Source organism: Falco peregrinus, chromosome 1 (assembly GCF_023634155.1).
Source record: "Falco peregrinus isolate bFalPer1 chromosome 1, bFalPer1.pri, whole genome shotgun sequence".
In the NCBI taxonomy this organism is placed as follows: domain Eukaryota; kingdom Metazoa; phylum Chordata; class Aves; order Falconiformes; family Falconidae; genus Falco; species Falco peregrinus.
In genome coordinates, this window is record NC_073721.1 from 32,967,187 (window position 1) to 32,981,446 (window position 14,260).

The 14,260-nt window shown below is 43.0% G+C and overlaps 1 protein-coding gene across 4 annotated transcripts in view; it reads left to right on the plus strand.

Annotated features, from left to right (window-relative positions):
- The first annotated feature begins 1,038 nt into the window (after positions 1-1,038).
- Positions 1,039-14,260, plus strand: part of ADD3 (adducin 3) — a 103,691-nt gene continuing 90,469 nt past the window's right edge. The window contains exon 1 of one of the 4 annotated variants that reach the window (XM_055801433.1): positions 1,039-1,057. The gene's annotated coding sequence lies outside the window, so the exon portion shown is untranslated. Of the gene's footprint in view, positions 1,058-1,300; positions 1,439-14,260 lie in introns of those variants that run through there. The other 3 variants (XM_055801415.1, XM_055801451.1, XM_055801442.1) reach the window with 3 other exon arrangements.

Here is a 14,260-nt window from a genome sequence, read left to right on the forward strand (position 1 = left end):
GTGTTCTGCATCCTCTCTCTATCCAAATCAAATATCCTGTGGCTGGAGGGTTTGGTGCCTCAAGTACTTTTTTCTGCAAGGACCTCTCTTGGCCTTGCTTGCCTTTCTGTCAGATTTGTGGCTCCTGTACTGATGTGGTGGCAGCAGGGCTGAAGCCTCTTCAGTGACTCCATCAGAAGGGGGTCCCAGGCACATGGTGTCTTCACCCTGCCCTTGCCTGTGTCCTGCTCATATCCCTGTGATCACAGTCCCCAAGGGGCTCTTTAAAAGCAAGCAGTACACAGAATTAAAAGGTTTTGTCCCCGAACCTAAATGAAGTTAAACGTGTGAATAATTTTACACCTCTAAGCAATATTGCTGAGTTCAAAGGGAACTTTTAGCCCTTTACAAGGATATTTTAGACAACTTCCGAGTTTTAGAAATAATTAAAAATATGACTAAAATACAGGCTTCGTTGCATGCAAAGGACGACTATCACCCACTGCTTCTGTAACTTCAAACGGCTGGTCAGAGCCACCCAGATGTAAGCAAACCAGCCCTGAAACCAAAAAACCAGTAACTTTGGGTGGGGAACCAAGACAGAGATGATTTCAGCTGCAAAGCAGAACAATTACAGAAAGCCAAAAAAAAAAAAAAAAGAAAAAAAAAAAGAAAAAAAAAACCCCGGACAGCTATTGCCAAAATGAGTTTTGCATTTCATGCAGCTTTTTTAAGCCCGGGGCGGCTTTCTCCCCACGGATGGCGCAAGAGCCTTCTCCTCAGCAGCACAAGCCATCTGGAGAAGCCTTCTGCTGCCTTTCGGGCCCAAGGACCGTGTAAATCTCTCAGAATTTCATTCCAAAACAGGTCCTTTTTTGGTTTGGGGTGGGTTTTTTTCTTCATTGTTCCCACATACACCTCATTTCATTCCCCCCCCACCACCAGCTCAGCTGTGCGCCGGGCGTTACGCGGTCCGTCTCCTCAGGCCAGAGCCCGCCCGCTATGGCCCCTCAGGGATAACCGCCCCCCGGAGGATGCCCCGCCGGAGGCGGGCTACGTTGCCCGCCCCGCACTGCAGGTACGGCCGCAGCCCAGGCGCGGAGAGTTGGGCCGGGGACAACAATGGAGGGCGGCCAGGGCGGAGGACGCCGGTGGTGCCGCCACCCCTCGGCCAAGTTTGGGGGGAGAGTGAAGGAGGGCGGCCCGCCGGCCCTCCTCACCCTCCCCCGGCCTCAAGCTTGGCCGAGGGGCGGCGGGGAGAGGCGGCGGGCGAGCCCCCCGCTCGTTGCCAGATAGTGAGCCGCGGCTGGCGGGCGGGCGCGGGGGGAGGAGCCCAGGTGTCCCTTCCTGCCACATAGTGTGCCGCCCCTTTCCCCGCCCGCTCGCCGCGGTGGTGCTGGGGCTCCCGCCGCCCGGCGGAGAGGGATGGACTGAAGCACAAAGGCGCGGGCCCGCTGAGGTAACGCTCCCGCGGTGCGGCGGAGAGGAGCGGCGGATCTGTCCGTTTCCCGCCTGAACGCGGGCGGCAGCGGCCGCTGCGAGGCTGCGGCCGAACCGTTGCCACCGCTGGGGGCGGGGGGGCGGGCGGCGGCGGGAGGCCTGGCGCGCTCCCCCCGGTTCCCTCGGCCGCCTCGGGGCTGCGGGGTAGCGCGGGGCCGCGGCTGGCAGCGGGCTGGGGCGGCGGAGGGGTGCGGCGGCCGCCGTAGGGCGAAGGGGGAACTTGTGCGTGGGCATACGCCAGCCCGCCGGCCGGGGGAGATGCTGCAGTGCCGTCTTTCTGCCTCGGCGCTGAGCTGCAAAGGACAGGGCTTTAAATAATGCGCGTCTTCTCGGAAACTCTGCTAATCAAATAAAACCTTGGAAGTCATTACTGTAATTATGGATTGCCCTCGGTCCGCCGCAAGGCTTCGGACTCCCTGTGAGTCTCCGAAAACTTCTGAAAAAAAATTATATTCTTTAGGCTTTTTTGTGTGTTTCATCGCGCGGGGCTCCACCTTGATCCACCTCGGCAGTGGTGCGGGGAGCCCAGGAATGCGGTTTCCCGCAGGGACACGCATTCCGGTCCCGGCACCGCGCACCCACCGCCGCTGCCTCGGGGTGTCCCGCCGGTCCCGCCGCCCCGTCTTTTGTTAGTGCCCCGGGATGATTTTCGTTGTGCGTTTCTGTTAAGCCAGGATGAAATTTACAATCGCAGCCGTGAACTTTAGACTGCAAGAAACGAGGGTTGTGATGGGCCTTTCGGGAGTTTGTGCCTCGGTTTTGGTCTTGCCCCATGATGATTTTCATCTTGTATTAAAAAGCTTATTTAGGAGTTCGGAGTGGCTTTATCAGTCGGCGTTCATCCTGGACTTCAGGGCAAGCAGGCAGGGTCTGCGCGGCCGAGCGATGTGATTTTCACAGGAAGCCTCGGACTGGCTCTGTAAGGAGGGTAGAGCACACCTCAAAAGCAGCAACTGCTGCAGCTGGTCACGGAGGTGGGTTGCTTCTGTTTCTGTCTTCTCAGCATCGTTATGTTACGGGCAGGTTGAGGCTGAATCTGCTTGTTTTCATCCATGGGTCCTCAACTCATGTCTGGAGGGAAGTGGTGTGGTACCAGGCAGAGGAAAAACATGTAGGATTGTGCCTCATCTTGTATGGTGCCACTGTGTGGAGGAATTAAGTTTTAAAACAAATAGATAAACTCAATGGCAATGAATATCTGGGAAAAAAAATACTTGGCCAAGGGTTATAAAAGTATGAATGTATGAAGTTGCTGAATTACTAATTGTGTGGGAGAAGTTGCTGCTTAAATCAGCTTTGGTACTGGAGGAATGGATCTGATGATTGTGACCTCAGCCTTTAAAAAAGGGCTTTGGCATGCCTGGAGCAGCTTCAAGGCTGTCTCACCTGCCTCCTGGTCCAGTTGCTGGTGACTGGAATAAAGCACAGGTGCGGCAGACATGCATCTGTGTGTGATCTGCTGGGAAGAGGTGACTTTGCAGGGGAGCAGCGTGAGCTGGGGCAGTTCTGCATGTGGCTGCTTTGGCAGCAGATCTGCTGTGAAAGGCTCCCTTTCGCCTCCTTGCCAGGGTTTGCTGGCATGTCGCTTACACCATGGAGTTCTTTGGTCTGCACACCCTGCCACATAAGTGGCCTGGCTGGAAATGGCATGTGAAGTCCTCATTCGAGCTTCCTTGGTGGCATCCAGTACTTACAGGGAAAGAAGGTGTGAACCCTGGGAATGCTGTGGGCTCTTCAGCCGTTATCAGACAAGCTTCTCAATGCTACTTTGAGTAAAGAGTGCATGTGCTCATTAATGAAACAACATGATAATTGTGTGATTAATAGTGTATACCGGTTTTAGTTTATAGAAATTTTCATGTTAACACTTTCAGTGATACATTATTACTTGCATTTAGTTTTCGCTGGCAGAATGTGAAGTCATAAGCAGGGAGGAAGGGGTTGGCTGTTTAGAGGCTGAGTGTTTAATGATTGAGGTTAGTGCATGATGATGATTAAGCACGTCCTTAATTCTTGACCAATAGATGGAGTGCTGCTACGCTTTAGGATATCTGGGGATTTAATGGTCTCTTGGTTAAATCAGTCATTATCCTTGACTTTTGCCTGAGGATTGAGGCAGCTGACATTTTTATTTAAGGAAGTGGTGATTTTAGGGTGGTGCAATGAGGCTGTCATGTCCACCATGACCATTTAGCCCTCTGTTTGGAGGTACAGGTGGTGCTTCTCCTGCCAGAGACTTTGCGTTGCTTGTGGAGTAGACTGTGGGTGGACTTGAGCAGTCTGGGTGAATGGGAATGCTTCATTGTCAGTCAGCAAGATGTACTGCAGCTCTGTGACCATTTGCTGGTTATGCATCAGTTGTTTGACAGGGCTGGATGAACCGAGCTGGGTTCAGTGTAACTGTGCTGGAACTGTCCCTGTTGCATGTGATGTTAGAGGTGACATTGCATAAGGGGCTGCCTGCTTTTGTTCAGGCTCAACTTGTTACAGGCCAGGTGACTTGGCGTAAGACATTATTGCCATGAAAATCAGCAGATGTTATTAACCTGTAAGAGATGAAAAATATTTTAAGACAGGCTAATGTTAGTTTGTTTCCTTTTGTAAGTGGAGTGTTTTACAGATCAAAAATTGAAGTGAAAGAAGGCAGAAGGCTGCTAGTTTTTCTGTTGTTAAAATCATTGCTGCTGGTTAAAACTGCAACAAACATCCTTGCCATGCTTTGGGTGGTGTTGGGATGATGATGTTTTTTTTTAAAAAAAATTAATTTAGGAAAATAACTTGTGTGACTTTGAGCTGGTGCATAAAATTGCCTTTGCTAGCTTTTGTTTTTAAACTGTATTAAAATTTTGTTTCTTTAAAAAATGTCCTGTAACTTTAGCAGCCATAGCAACCTTTGGCTATTATTTCCCTTGTAAATCAATTTTTGCAGTGCTGCTGTTTCAGAAACTGGGTTGGTCATTGTTTTGGTATTGACTTGAAAGAATGCAATCTATAGTATTTAATAACATTACTTCCTGTTACATCATGGTCTCTTCTGCAAGTTATGTTTTGAAATGCCGGTTGCAATATGAGAGATGGTAGTAGATGGTGGTGTGGCTTCTGGTAGGGTTCATGGAGGGTAGTTGTCTTTTGTGTAGCATTTTTTTGGCAGATGAAGATGAATAAAACTTCCCTTAGGGAACAAGCAGTAACTTACTCATTGTGTGTTAATGTTAGATCTGTTTGCCACAGTCTGCTCTGCTTTCTATATTAACTTTGAGTCACTTGGCATATGGGGAAACACTTTTGTTTCTTTTCCATATTCAAGATAACACAAGTCATTGTGCATCATCACAAATGAGATTTTGAGACATTTCTTTTAAAGATACCCTTGCAAATACATGGCTGTTTTGTGGATAATTTGTGGTCTGGATTATTAGTTAAAACAAACAAACCAATTATAATACATTTGTTTAGGTAGGAAAGTGTCTTTAGTTATGGCGTGTTCTTAATCTAGGCTATGGGGCATTGTCAAGTAAAAATCATCAGTAAACTGGAAAAGGTTTACTACTAAAAAGTTGAGAATTTTCTTCGGATTAATTGAAAAGTTAGTGAAAGAAGGCTTGATAGCTTCAAACATCAGTGTAAACAGGATAGCTCCTGGTTGGTTTTCCCCTCCCTGGATCTTCAGAGTTTGGTAAATGTGGTGTAGGTATCTATTTAGTTACAACTTTGGGAGCATGTTAAATGTAGTATGTGTCTTATGATAGTAATATCAGTTCTGCTTAATAAGAATGCACTCAGCTATTACAAAGTGCTAATTAAGGAAATATTTTAACAGCCTTCATTCATTGTTGCAGTCTCTTAAACTGTTCTGGTCTTGACTAGGAAGAAACTCTTTCCTTGCCTTGTATTGTTTAATGTGTTAAAATCCTAGTGACATCAATGCGGTAGCTAGTTTTCATGCCAGTTAGCAGGCTGAGGTGAAGATCAGTAAATGGCAAACTGGTGTGAGAGCTCCAGCTTGCTTTGTAGCTTTTCGTATTCTGTTTTCTTGACCCGCAGCACCTAGCAGCTGGTAAATCCCTTTTTCCCTTGTGCAGTCGGAACCTCCTGAAGTTATTTCTTCAGCTAAAGTATGTGGCAATTCTGAATACCGTAGAGTTGTTGGCAGCTTACTGCTGCTCTTACTGTTGCTGCACTGCCCTGAATGAGTACCTAGCACAGTGTTTGTGTTAACGGTAGCTGGCACTTCAGCCAAGAGCTGAACTATCTGCTGTGTTGGTCAAAGTAAGAGGATTCTATTGAATTGCTTTGAAAGTCTGTGCTTGTTGTCATTATCTATACCTGTAACAATTGGTCTCAAACTTTTTTTTGTTGTTGCATGTATTTAATTATTTCATGATGTGGCCTTTTTTTTTGTTGAAAACAAGCATTCCTATGCATGTCATCTATAGCTATTACATTAAATGCAACATAATTTAGAGGCCAGTTGGATCTGCATCTTGTGTTTGCAGATGCACAATAAATGTCAGTTCTGAAAGCAGCATGCTTACTGCTTAACCAAGTGTTTGTGTGCATGTCCTTCTAATGACAGAGTGCAAAATAGAAAGCTTACTTATTGGATAAAGCTTGTTTTACTTTTTCTAATACAGTAAAAACAAGAAAGGGGAAAAAAAATGGAAATATTCCCCTCTGCCCCCGCCCCCCCCCCCCCCCCCCCCCCCCCGCCCGCCCGCCACCATGGACTGGCTTTTGTTGAAGAAATGCTTATTTTGGCAGCTGTAGAAGTCCTGACAGAATGCTGGGGAAATTATTTGGTACTGAAGTTGTCTGATTCAGATTGCTAAATCAATGAAAATTATCAGCAATCTCTCTGAACCCAGCCAACTTATATTAACATAAGTTGTTTTTTTCATATAATCCAGTATTCCAGAACTTCCTTAGCAACCCATATAACATTTTAGTCTTTATGGATTTATATACAAAAAACCTGTATTTATAAAGAGCATCAGTAAGGCCATAAAGTCGAGTATTTGAAAGCTGGGTAGTGCTTTCCAAAGAAAATATCTTTGATATAAAAATGAAAATTAAACTATGGCATTGGAAAACATACTTATGAGCCCTTGTGTCAAGAAGAGTAGAAGTGTTTTGTCGCAGATGTTTCTGATCTAGCAGACGCTTAGCAGAGGCAACCTTCAGCCTAACACATTCAAAATTAGGTGAAATTGAAAATAGGATTTTGGGACGGAAACAGCAGACAATACTAGGCAGTGCATCCAGCTCTGTCTAGAATACAATGACACAGAAGTAGTGACCTCACAAGTACCTTTGTTTTCCTGACTTGGATATGCAGCTGTTTTTAGGAGTGCTAATGTGTTGCATAACAACTTCTCCAGGCTCCTGGTCACTGCTAAAGCAGGAGTAAAACACAATTTGAACCAGCTCTCTTAATATACCAATTGTTGTTACACACCAGACAACCTTCTGTATTTGCTGTGTGTCCAAAACCACCAAAACCAAACAAAAAAAACCTTCATTCTCAGAACATACAAACTTTATTTGGAGTTTCATGGTATAGTAGCCTGTGGAGGGTAAGATCAAGTATTCTCTTATGATTGTTTTCAGCTGTATTATCTGGAATTTCTGTGGTGGTGCTGAAACTTAGGGTGCAAGAGGCTGTGTATAAAATTAATGCCTGGTACCCCCTGTGTTAATGGACTACAGCATTAGCCCTTCTGAGGTAGTATTACTGTCATAATAAATGACTAGTCAAATAGATATTTCTGTTATGGTGATTAAATTGTGATAGTGCCCACAACAAGCCCATCATCTTGTTTCAGTTCTTAATTGCACATGAAGCATTGCACTAAATACCCAGTTAAGGAGTAATTGTAGTTTTCACAGTTAATCTGTACAATTTCTAGCTTTCAATAGCAGCTGTCTTTCTTTAAATGTCTATTTCTCTGAAAGTGTATGCAAAGGCAAAACTTTTCTGGTGACTCAAATTTTTTTCTGACCCAGCTGTCAGGGTAGAAAGCAGAAAGCAAAGACATTCATGGTCTTTAGTTCATTTACTAAATGGAAGCTGTTGCCTCTTAGGGCAAACTTTGTATTTTCAGGCCAAGGGTTGTATGATTTTCTCAATTGAGGTTGTGAAAGAATTGTGGGTATGTGTTGATTTTTTTTTTCTTTTCCTATTCCCATCAATGGGCATAACACTGAATACAAATTAGGTTTCTTACTGACGTTCTGATTGTTATGGGTTGACTATCCAGAGCTATTTGACGTGTAGCTGACTTGGCATTCAAGGGACACGTGCATGTTCTATGTTAAATGGCTTAAGGACTGGAGTGACACAGTTGAGAGCATGCGTTTGCATGATTTGGAACAAAAAACTCCATCCTCCAAGACAAAGTGTCCAAAGTAGATCACTCGGTCAAATTTTCATAAATATTTTTATTGCAAAGATTTAATCCTGAGCAGCTGAGAAATTAAAGTGTGTATCACAAATTCATTTTTCTAATAGCTAGTACAATGTTTTGTAAAGCAAAGTATGCCTGTAACTAGCAAAGCTCTCTTCATATGTTTGGCTTGTTCTTTATCAACCCAATCAAAATCATGGGTCTGGTATTGGGCAAAAAGTAAGAAATGCGCAGAACAACTTGCAAATGCATTGAAATTTGTGGGTTTCTAAAATAAATTTTAAAAAATCCCCAAACCAGACCCAGTGGTCTGGCAGTCAGGTACCCCTTCCTTTTTTTACTCTGTTTTGAACTTTGTTTAAATAGTTTTGCAGCATGCAAAGAGATTGAATACATCTGTGTAGTGCTAGCATGAGTGAGTCTGTACTCAAAAACAGGTTAGTTTAAAAAAAAATAAATATCTTGGAATGAATCCAGGTAGCGTCTTAGTTAAAACATATCAAATAACATAAAGCATGTGAACTCAAGACAACTCAGTTTAACTATATAAAGCGTTTAAGCTGTAAAACATCAGGAGGGTTTTTTTTATAGGTGCCTGCATAATTTGCCCTTAGGTGGCAGAGGGGCAGTGTGGGTTCCCTTTTTACATCAGAGGTTTTCCTGTGAGCCAAGCACTTGGGGAGAAAACTGAAATGCTACTTCCTCTTTTAATGGTTGTTGTGTACATGTTATGCTCTTCTTTGTGCGCATTTGCTCAAGCTTAGATGCATTTAAACAGTAGTGTCCCTAATTTTACATGCCCTGAGACAGCTCCTTGTTAAGGGCTAGATTTCAGACTGCTTCAAGCTCTGCAACATTCAAAATGGAAACTTTTGCTGTCTGGTCAGCAGAAAATGTTCTTTTTCTTGCCATTCCTAATGCCAGTGGTTTATAGCATATCAGTGCTTCTAATCAAATCGAGTGACTTTTAATTATTGCCAGGTGGGATCCTGTATCCTTTAAAATATCTTGTCTGAAAGTCTCCAGTTGCCTGGATCAAGATACCATCTCTTCCACAATAAACCCAAAGAGACCAATGGAGATGGGGATGTCTTCTACACCCAAGAAGCATCCTCCAGCAAGGGCAGTCAACATCTCAGTCCTACTCCTTGTGAAATATTTGCTTAGACGTGAAGATTGCCAAAGTTCTCCTCAGTTGGCAAATACACATGACATAACTCGGAGAAAAAGGGAGCTCTGAGATGCAGGAGGTAGGAGCGCTCTGCTCTGTAGGCAAGGCAAGCAGGAGCCCAGGCTCACCCAGTGGTTCCAGTGCCAGCAGCTTCAGCTGCCTGGCCTTTTCCTATAGCTGGAAGAGTAGACTGCTCGTCCCTGTGTATCTGCAGAGTAATGTTCATATGGGCAACTATTTCAAGAACCTGAGTTGCTATATGGCTCTTGTCTCTAAGCTTGGGTCTGTGAACTGTTTCGCAGGAGCCCATAAGATGGACAAAGTATAGTAGTCTTACTGTCCCAATACTTGTGTTAGGAGATCCTGTCTCTCCACTGGAAAAATTAGGTTTCCTTGGTGAAAAGGGTTGAAAACTTCTCCTTGGGGAGGGGGAATAGTAAATTTTCCAAATTCGATGTATTTCTTCCTTTCCTATTAATATTGGCTAGTATGTTGCATAAGACTCTATGTGCAGCGTTGACTAAAAAGAATTAGTTAATAGTGGGAGTGAGAATAACAATGTCACATTTATAACCTGGGATAGCCTTTAACAAGAAAAAATAGCTTGAGGTATACCATGTAATGCTGGTGTCTGGCTACTATCAAACATGCTGCAAATGTATAGTAACAGGTATTGTGTGCAGTAAATTTATTTTTGTAGTAGAAACTTGATGTTGTTGCTATTCCCAGGGGGTAAATTGAATTACATTATTACTGAGGCTGAGCTAACAGAGCTTTGCTTATAGTATACATACAGACAAGACGGTTCTTCACAGAGAGGTGACCTTTGCTGTATTTTGGTTTCAGATTTCACAGGGACCTATTTCAAAGTTTTTAGCTTCAGTCCACACCCTGCTGGTAGTTAGCTATAAAAATCTCTTTGAAGAAAGTTAAAGAAGTCTGTCCTTTATTACTTTATTAAAGTTAGATAAAGGTCATTTGTTTACGCCTTCTGTAATATACACTGCTGCCACCATTTCTTGTCAATAACTGCTAGTTCAAAGATGAAATTAAAGCTACAGAATTACTGGTTACAATGTGCAAATGCACAGTGTAAGTAATTCTTTTTTATTACTTTTCTGTTTATTAGTTAACTTGAAGAATGTGTACTAGCATATATTTGTGCTGGGGAAGCTATTATGGCTCATATGGCTTAGTGTAGTATACTCCCTCCAAGGTTATTCCACCCTCCCTAAACTGTTTTAATTAGTTCTGGAGAGAGTAACCCAAAAAGAAACAAATTAAAGCCCTGTATTCCTATTTAAGAACCCAGTCAAATAAGAAGTCTGCATGTCACTGTTCCAATAAATATAATAATCTCTTTAGTCACTCTTCTCTAGGACTCTGATTTCCATCTGATTGAAATATTTGGGTTGTATGTTGCAACCAAGCTAAAGGGGATATCCTGCTCTTTCCTCCTGGCCATGTGGCCCTGCCTCATACTCTCTTGTCTAAGCTCTGCTGATTGCTGATCTTATGCAAGTCACTGTGAATTGCAGCAGAATACCTCCTCTCCCCACCCTTTCTGCATTAAGTCTCTTAAATAATTTGGCTTAGCTCAAGACAGGTTTGGCTGAGCACTAGGGAGGGTGTGAGGTGTTGAAGGCACTGGTGAGAACCTGTGGGGAAAGAGGGGGATAGGGAGATGGGGGACTGTCAGTGTCGAGCTTCAGGTTGCCTCCTGTCCCTTATCCTTCAGTGGTGACAGCTCTGCAGCATCCCACCTGCAGTACCAGGAGTTCAGAAATGCAAGTGGAAGGTGTTTGTTACTTGAGCCTTCTGCAAGGGGACTTGTTTGTAGGAAAGTAAGAATGAGAAAGCTGTTTCTCTAGGGTTTGAGATACAATGTGGCAGCCACTGGGTTACAAGGTTCCCCCTACTTTCCCAGTATCCTCAAAATCTGAGGGGGAACAGTTGTTTAAAGCAAGACTCCTTGGGATAAACACAATGTTTTGGAGAAACTGTGTAAACTTTGAAACTATTTTTATTAAAAGAGTCTCAGCATGCTGGGCTGAGCTGCTCTTTGGCTCCCACGTCACACACCCATATCCCAGCTCCATGAGGCTGCCAGTGGGTGACAGTCCTGGGTGGTATGAAGGTGTTGGGTGCTTGGGGTTGCTTTCTCTAACAGCCTTCCCTTGTCTCCAGAGGCTGCAGTATACCTGCACATATATAACACATATATACAAAATGCACATATATAAATTTTGTATTCTAAAATAAAAAGATTTTCACTACTGAACAATGTGTATGTACCACTCCTTTTCTTATTTTTTGGTTTGATTTGATAGTTATGCATAAGAAATGGCAGCTAAATATTGCCATAAGAGAACTTCATTGCGTTAGATAGACCACAGTGTCTGTATGTTCATGAACGTATAGAACAAATTATTTCTTTGGTGAGAGGAAAGGATGTGGTTGCACTTGGTTCTAGTAATGAACTTATACATATGTTTACAAGACAACTTTATATATATAAGTAAGGATTACATTAAGGAAAACCATATACAAATGAGTTGTCTAGTACAGCTCAGCCTGCCTCCCAGAATGTTGTTTAACTTGCAGTCTTTTCACATGTCTTTGAAAATGGTATTGCCTGTCTTCTCTGTCTATCCATGTTTTTCATCAGTTAAATGACGTGTGTTGCTATACACAGATTTTGCAGAAGAATTGTTTTAGAAGTGTAATGCTGAGTTTCCGACAGCAGAAAGCTGTTTGCTGTTTAGGTTGACTGAAATTGTTCCAGTTACTGTCTGTGCAGGTGGTGAATGATACAGATTCACAGTGTGTATAGCTGTTCTGCACTTCATGTCTTCATGGTCTTCAGTGCTGGGTCCTCCTAGCTTTTTCCTGGACCTCTTTCTTTTCCTTTTTTCCTAGCTATGATGAAGCATCCTCTTCAAAAGTTCATATTTTCATTGTTTGATGTGATATGCAGGCTTCAGCGTAGATGCTTAAGGAGTCTTATCAAAGTAATACTGGCTGAGTCAGAGTAAAGATGCTTTAGTTAAATAGACTATGGCTGTGTTTAAAAATAACAGCTCTGGCTGTGTCAGCGTGTTGGACGACCTGATACTGACTTCAACAGAAAGAGCTTTTGAAAATTACTTTGAGAGTTGCACATATTGCCCCCAGTGTGAACTTGTTTTCTGTTGGTAGCATTTCAGTGCTAGATGAACCAAACCAGAGCCCCTCAATTTTAAATGTCATTAGCCACAATGGCTTCAGAGACAGCTTGTTTGTTGGGCACCTTTTAAATGCACCGACAGGAGTAGCAGCACTTCTGCTCTTGTTCACATCGTCAAGACAGTGGTGCCTTGGGTTGCGTGAAAACACCATCCCCACCTAAGCTCGGTAGTTTTGGGTTCTCAGCCATTTGATTTCTGTAGGAAAAAAGTTGTATGTATACTCTATCAGCCCAGGGTCTTTCTGTGTGTGAGTGCCATGCTTGCACATGTGTAGGCTGTTGCTTTCTCCTAATAGTAAAGCATGTGGAGGAGCTTGTTAGTAATTGCAATGCAATTGTCTTGTCTTACCCAGCCCTGGTTTGGCTCTGACTTCTGCTGTCTTTTTGAAGACTCATTTTGAGCACTGGTATTCTTAAAAAGTTTTGGTTAATGAGATGTAGGCCATATGAAAAAAAAAAAAAAGTAAAACGTTTTGAAAATACTATCTGTATCTGATGTTTACTCCATTTCTTAAGGTTCTTGTTCTGTGTGGGTTTTCTGTTGCTTTTTGTTCCTTGGCAAGGAACACAGTATTACATTCTTGTGCCAAGAGGAAGAGTATTAAGCTTACTCATAAAAAGATTTATTATCAAATGTAGTTTTTAATTTTGTCCATTGGATATTTTTTTTTAAACTCTAACCATACCCAGATTACTGGCTTCATTCATATGGCTATTGTATAAAGTTTGGATGCTGTCTTTGTTAAATTATGGCTCCTGAGGGTTTTCTGTTACAGAGGTTTCTTCAGTCAGGGGAAATGAGGGTATAATAAAGAGGATCCAAGGGCCGGACATAATGGTTCTATATAAGTGAAACAAACAATGCCAGATTTGGCTGATGTTGGGTTTTCCATCAAACTTTTTACTGGCATTTGTTCATTTGCTTTGAGCAGAGTTTAAAACTGAGGCAGCTTGAGTGCCTGAAGTAAGAAAAGACCAATAGCAGACAACTTGGGCAGTACTTTTAATCTCTGTATCCTATCTTCGTGCATTTATCCTGAATTCTGGCTCACTCAGGAAGTCTCCTTGACACAAATGCCATTACAGCAGTAAATTCAACAGGAGACATCCAGAGTCACTGAAAGGACTGTAACTGAAGCCAGTATAATAGACCTGGCTGTGCCTGAGGTTCCTGAAGCCTTGTTCCAAGTGTTCAGCTTGTGCTTAGTGAGAAGCAGTGCAGCTTTCTGGCACGGTGAGTACCTGACCTTCGTTGCTGTTGCCTCTGACTTGCTGCAACTGTCTGCTAGCTGATAATGGTATCTTTCGTCTTCTGCCACATCTATAAAATATTAGTGATTATAATATGCTAAAATAGGGATAGAATTATTAAAACATGCTTCAGGATGCAAACAAATTTGCTGAGAGGTTCTATAAATAAATGATTGTGCCTCTCAGCCAGAAATACAGTGTGAAGTATGAACATAGAGTGTGCTCGTGGTTTTCTCTTTCTGATGTTGAGTGCTGCCAGAAGAGGAATGATGCTGAATCTGTTTCTCACTGCCTCTGTTATGCCAGAATGTTGGTCTCTCAGGGTAGAGAGTGTGCAGTACTGCAGTTTTCTGCAGATACCTCTCAAGGACAGAGGAGGAAAAAAGATGGTATTAGCTTTGACATTTACAAACTAATAGATACCACAGTAAAGCTGCTGAAGTAAAAACTGTAGCCATCATTTTAATGGCCTTCTAATTCCTTTAGAATGTTTTGGAGGTATTTTTCACCCCTTGTTGTTCTCAATAACTTCTGTGTCAGTGCACGTTGGTGAAACTGGGTGCAACAACTGAATCGTATCCAATACACAAAATGCTTTCCTCTCCCCATCTATTTCTGCACATGCTCTTCAACATACCTTATCCACTTTATCCATAGAAAACTGGGAGAAACTTTCCTAATGCTCTTTCTCTTATTCAGGTTCAGCTGCATGTCTTTAACTCCTTTCCT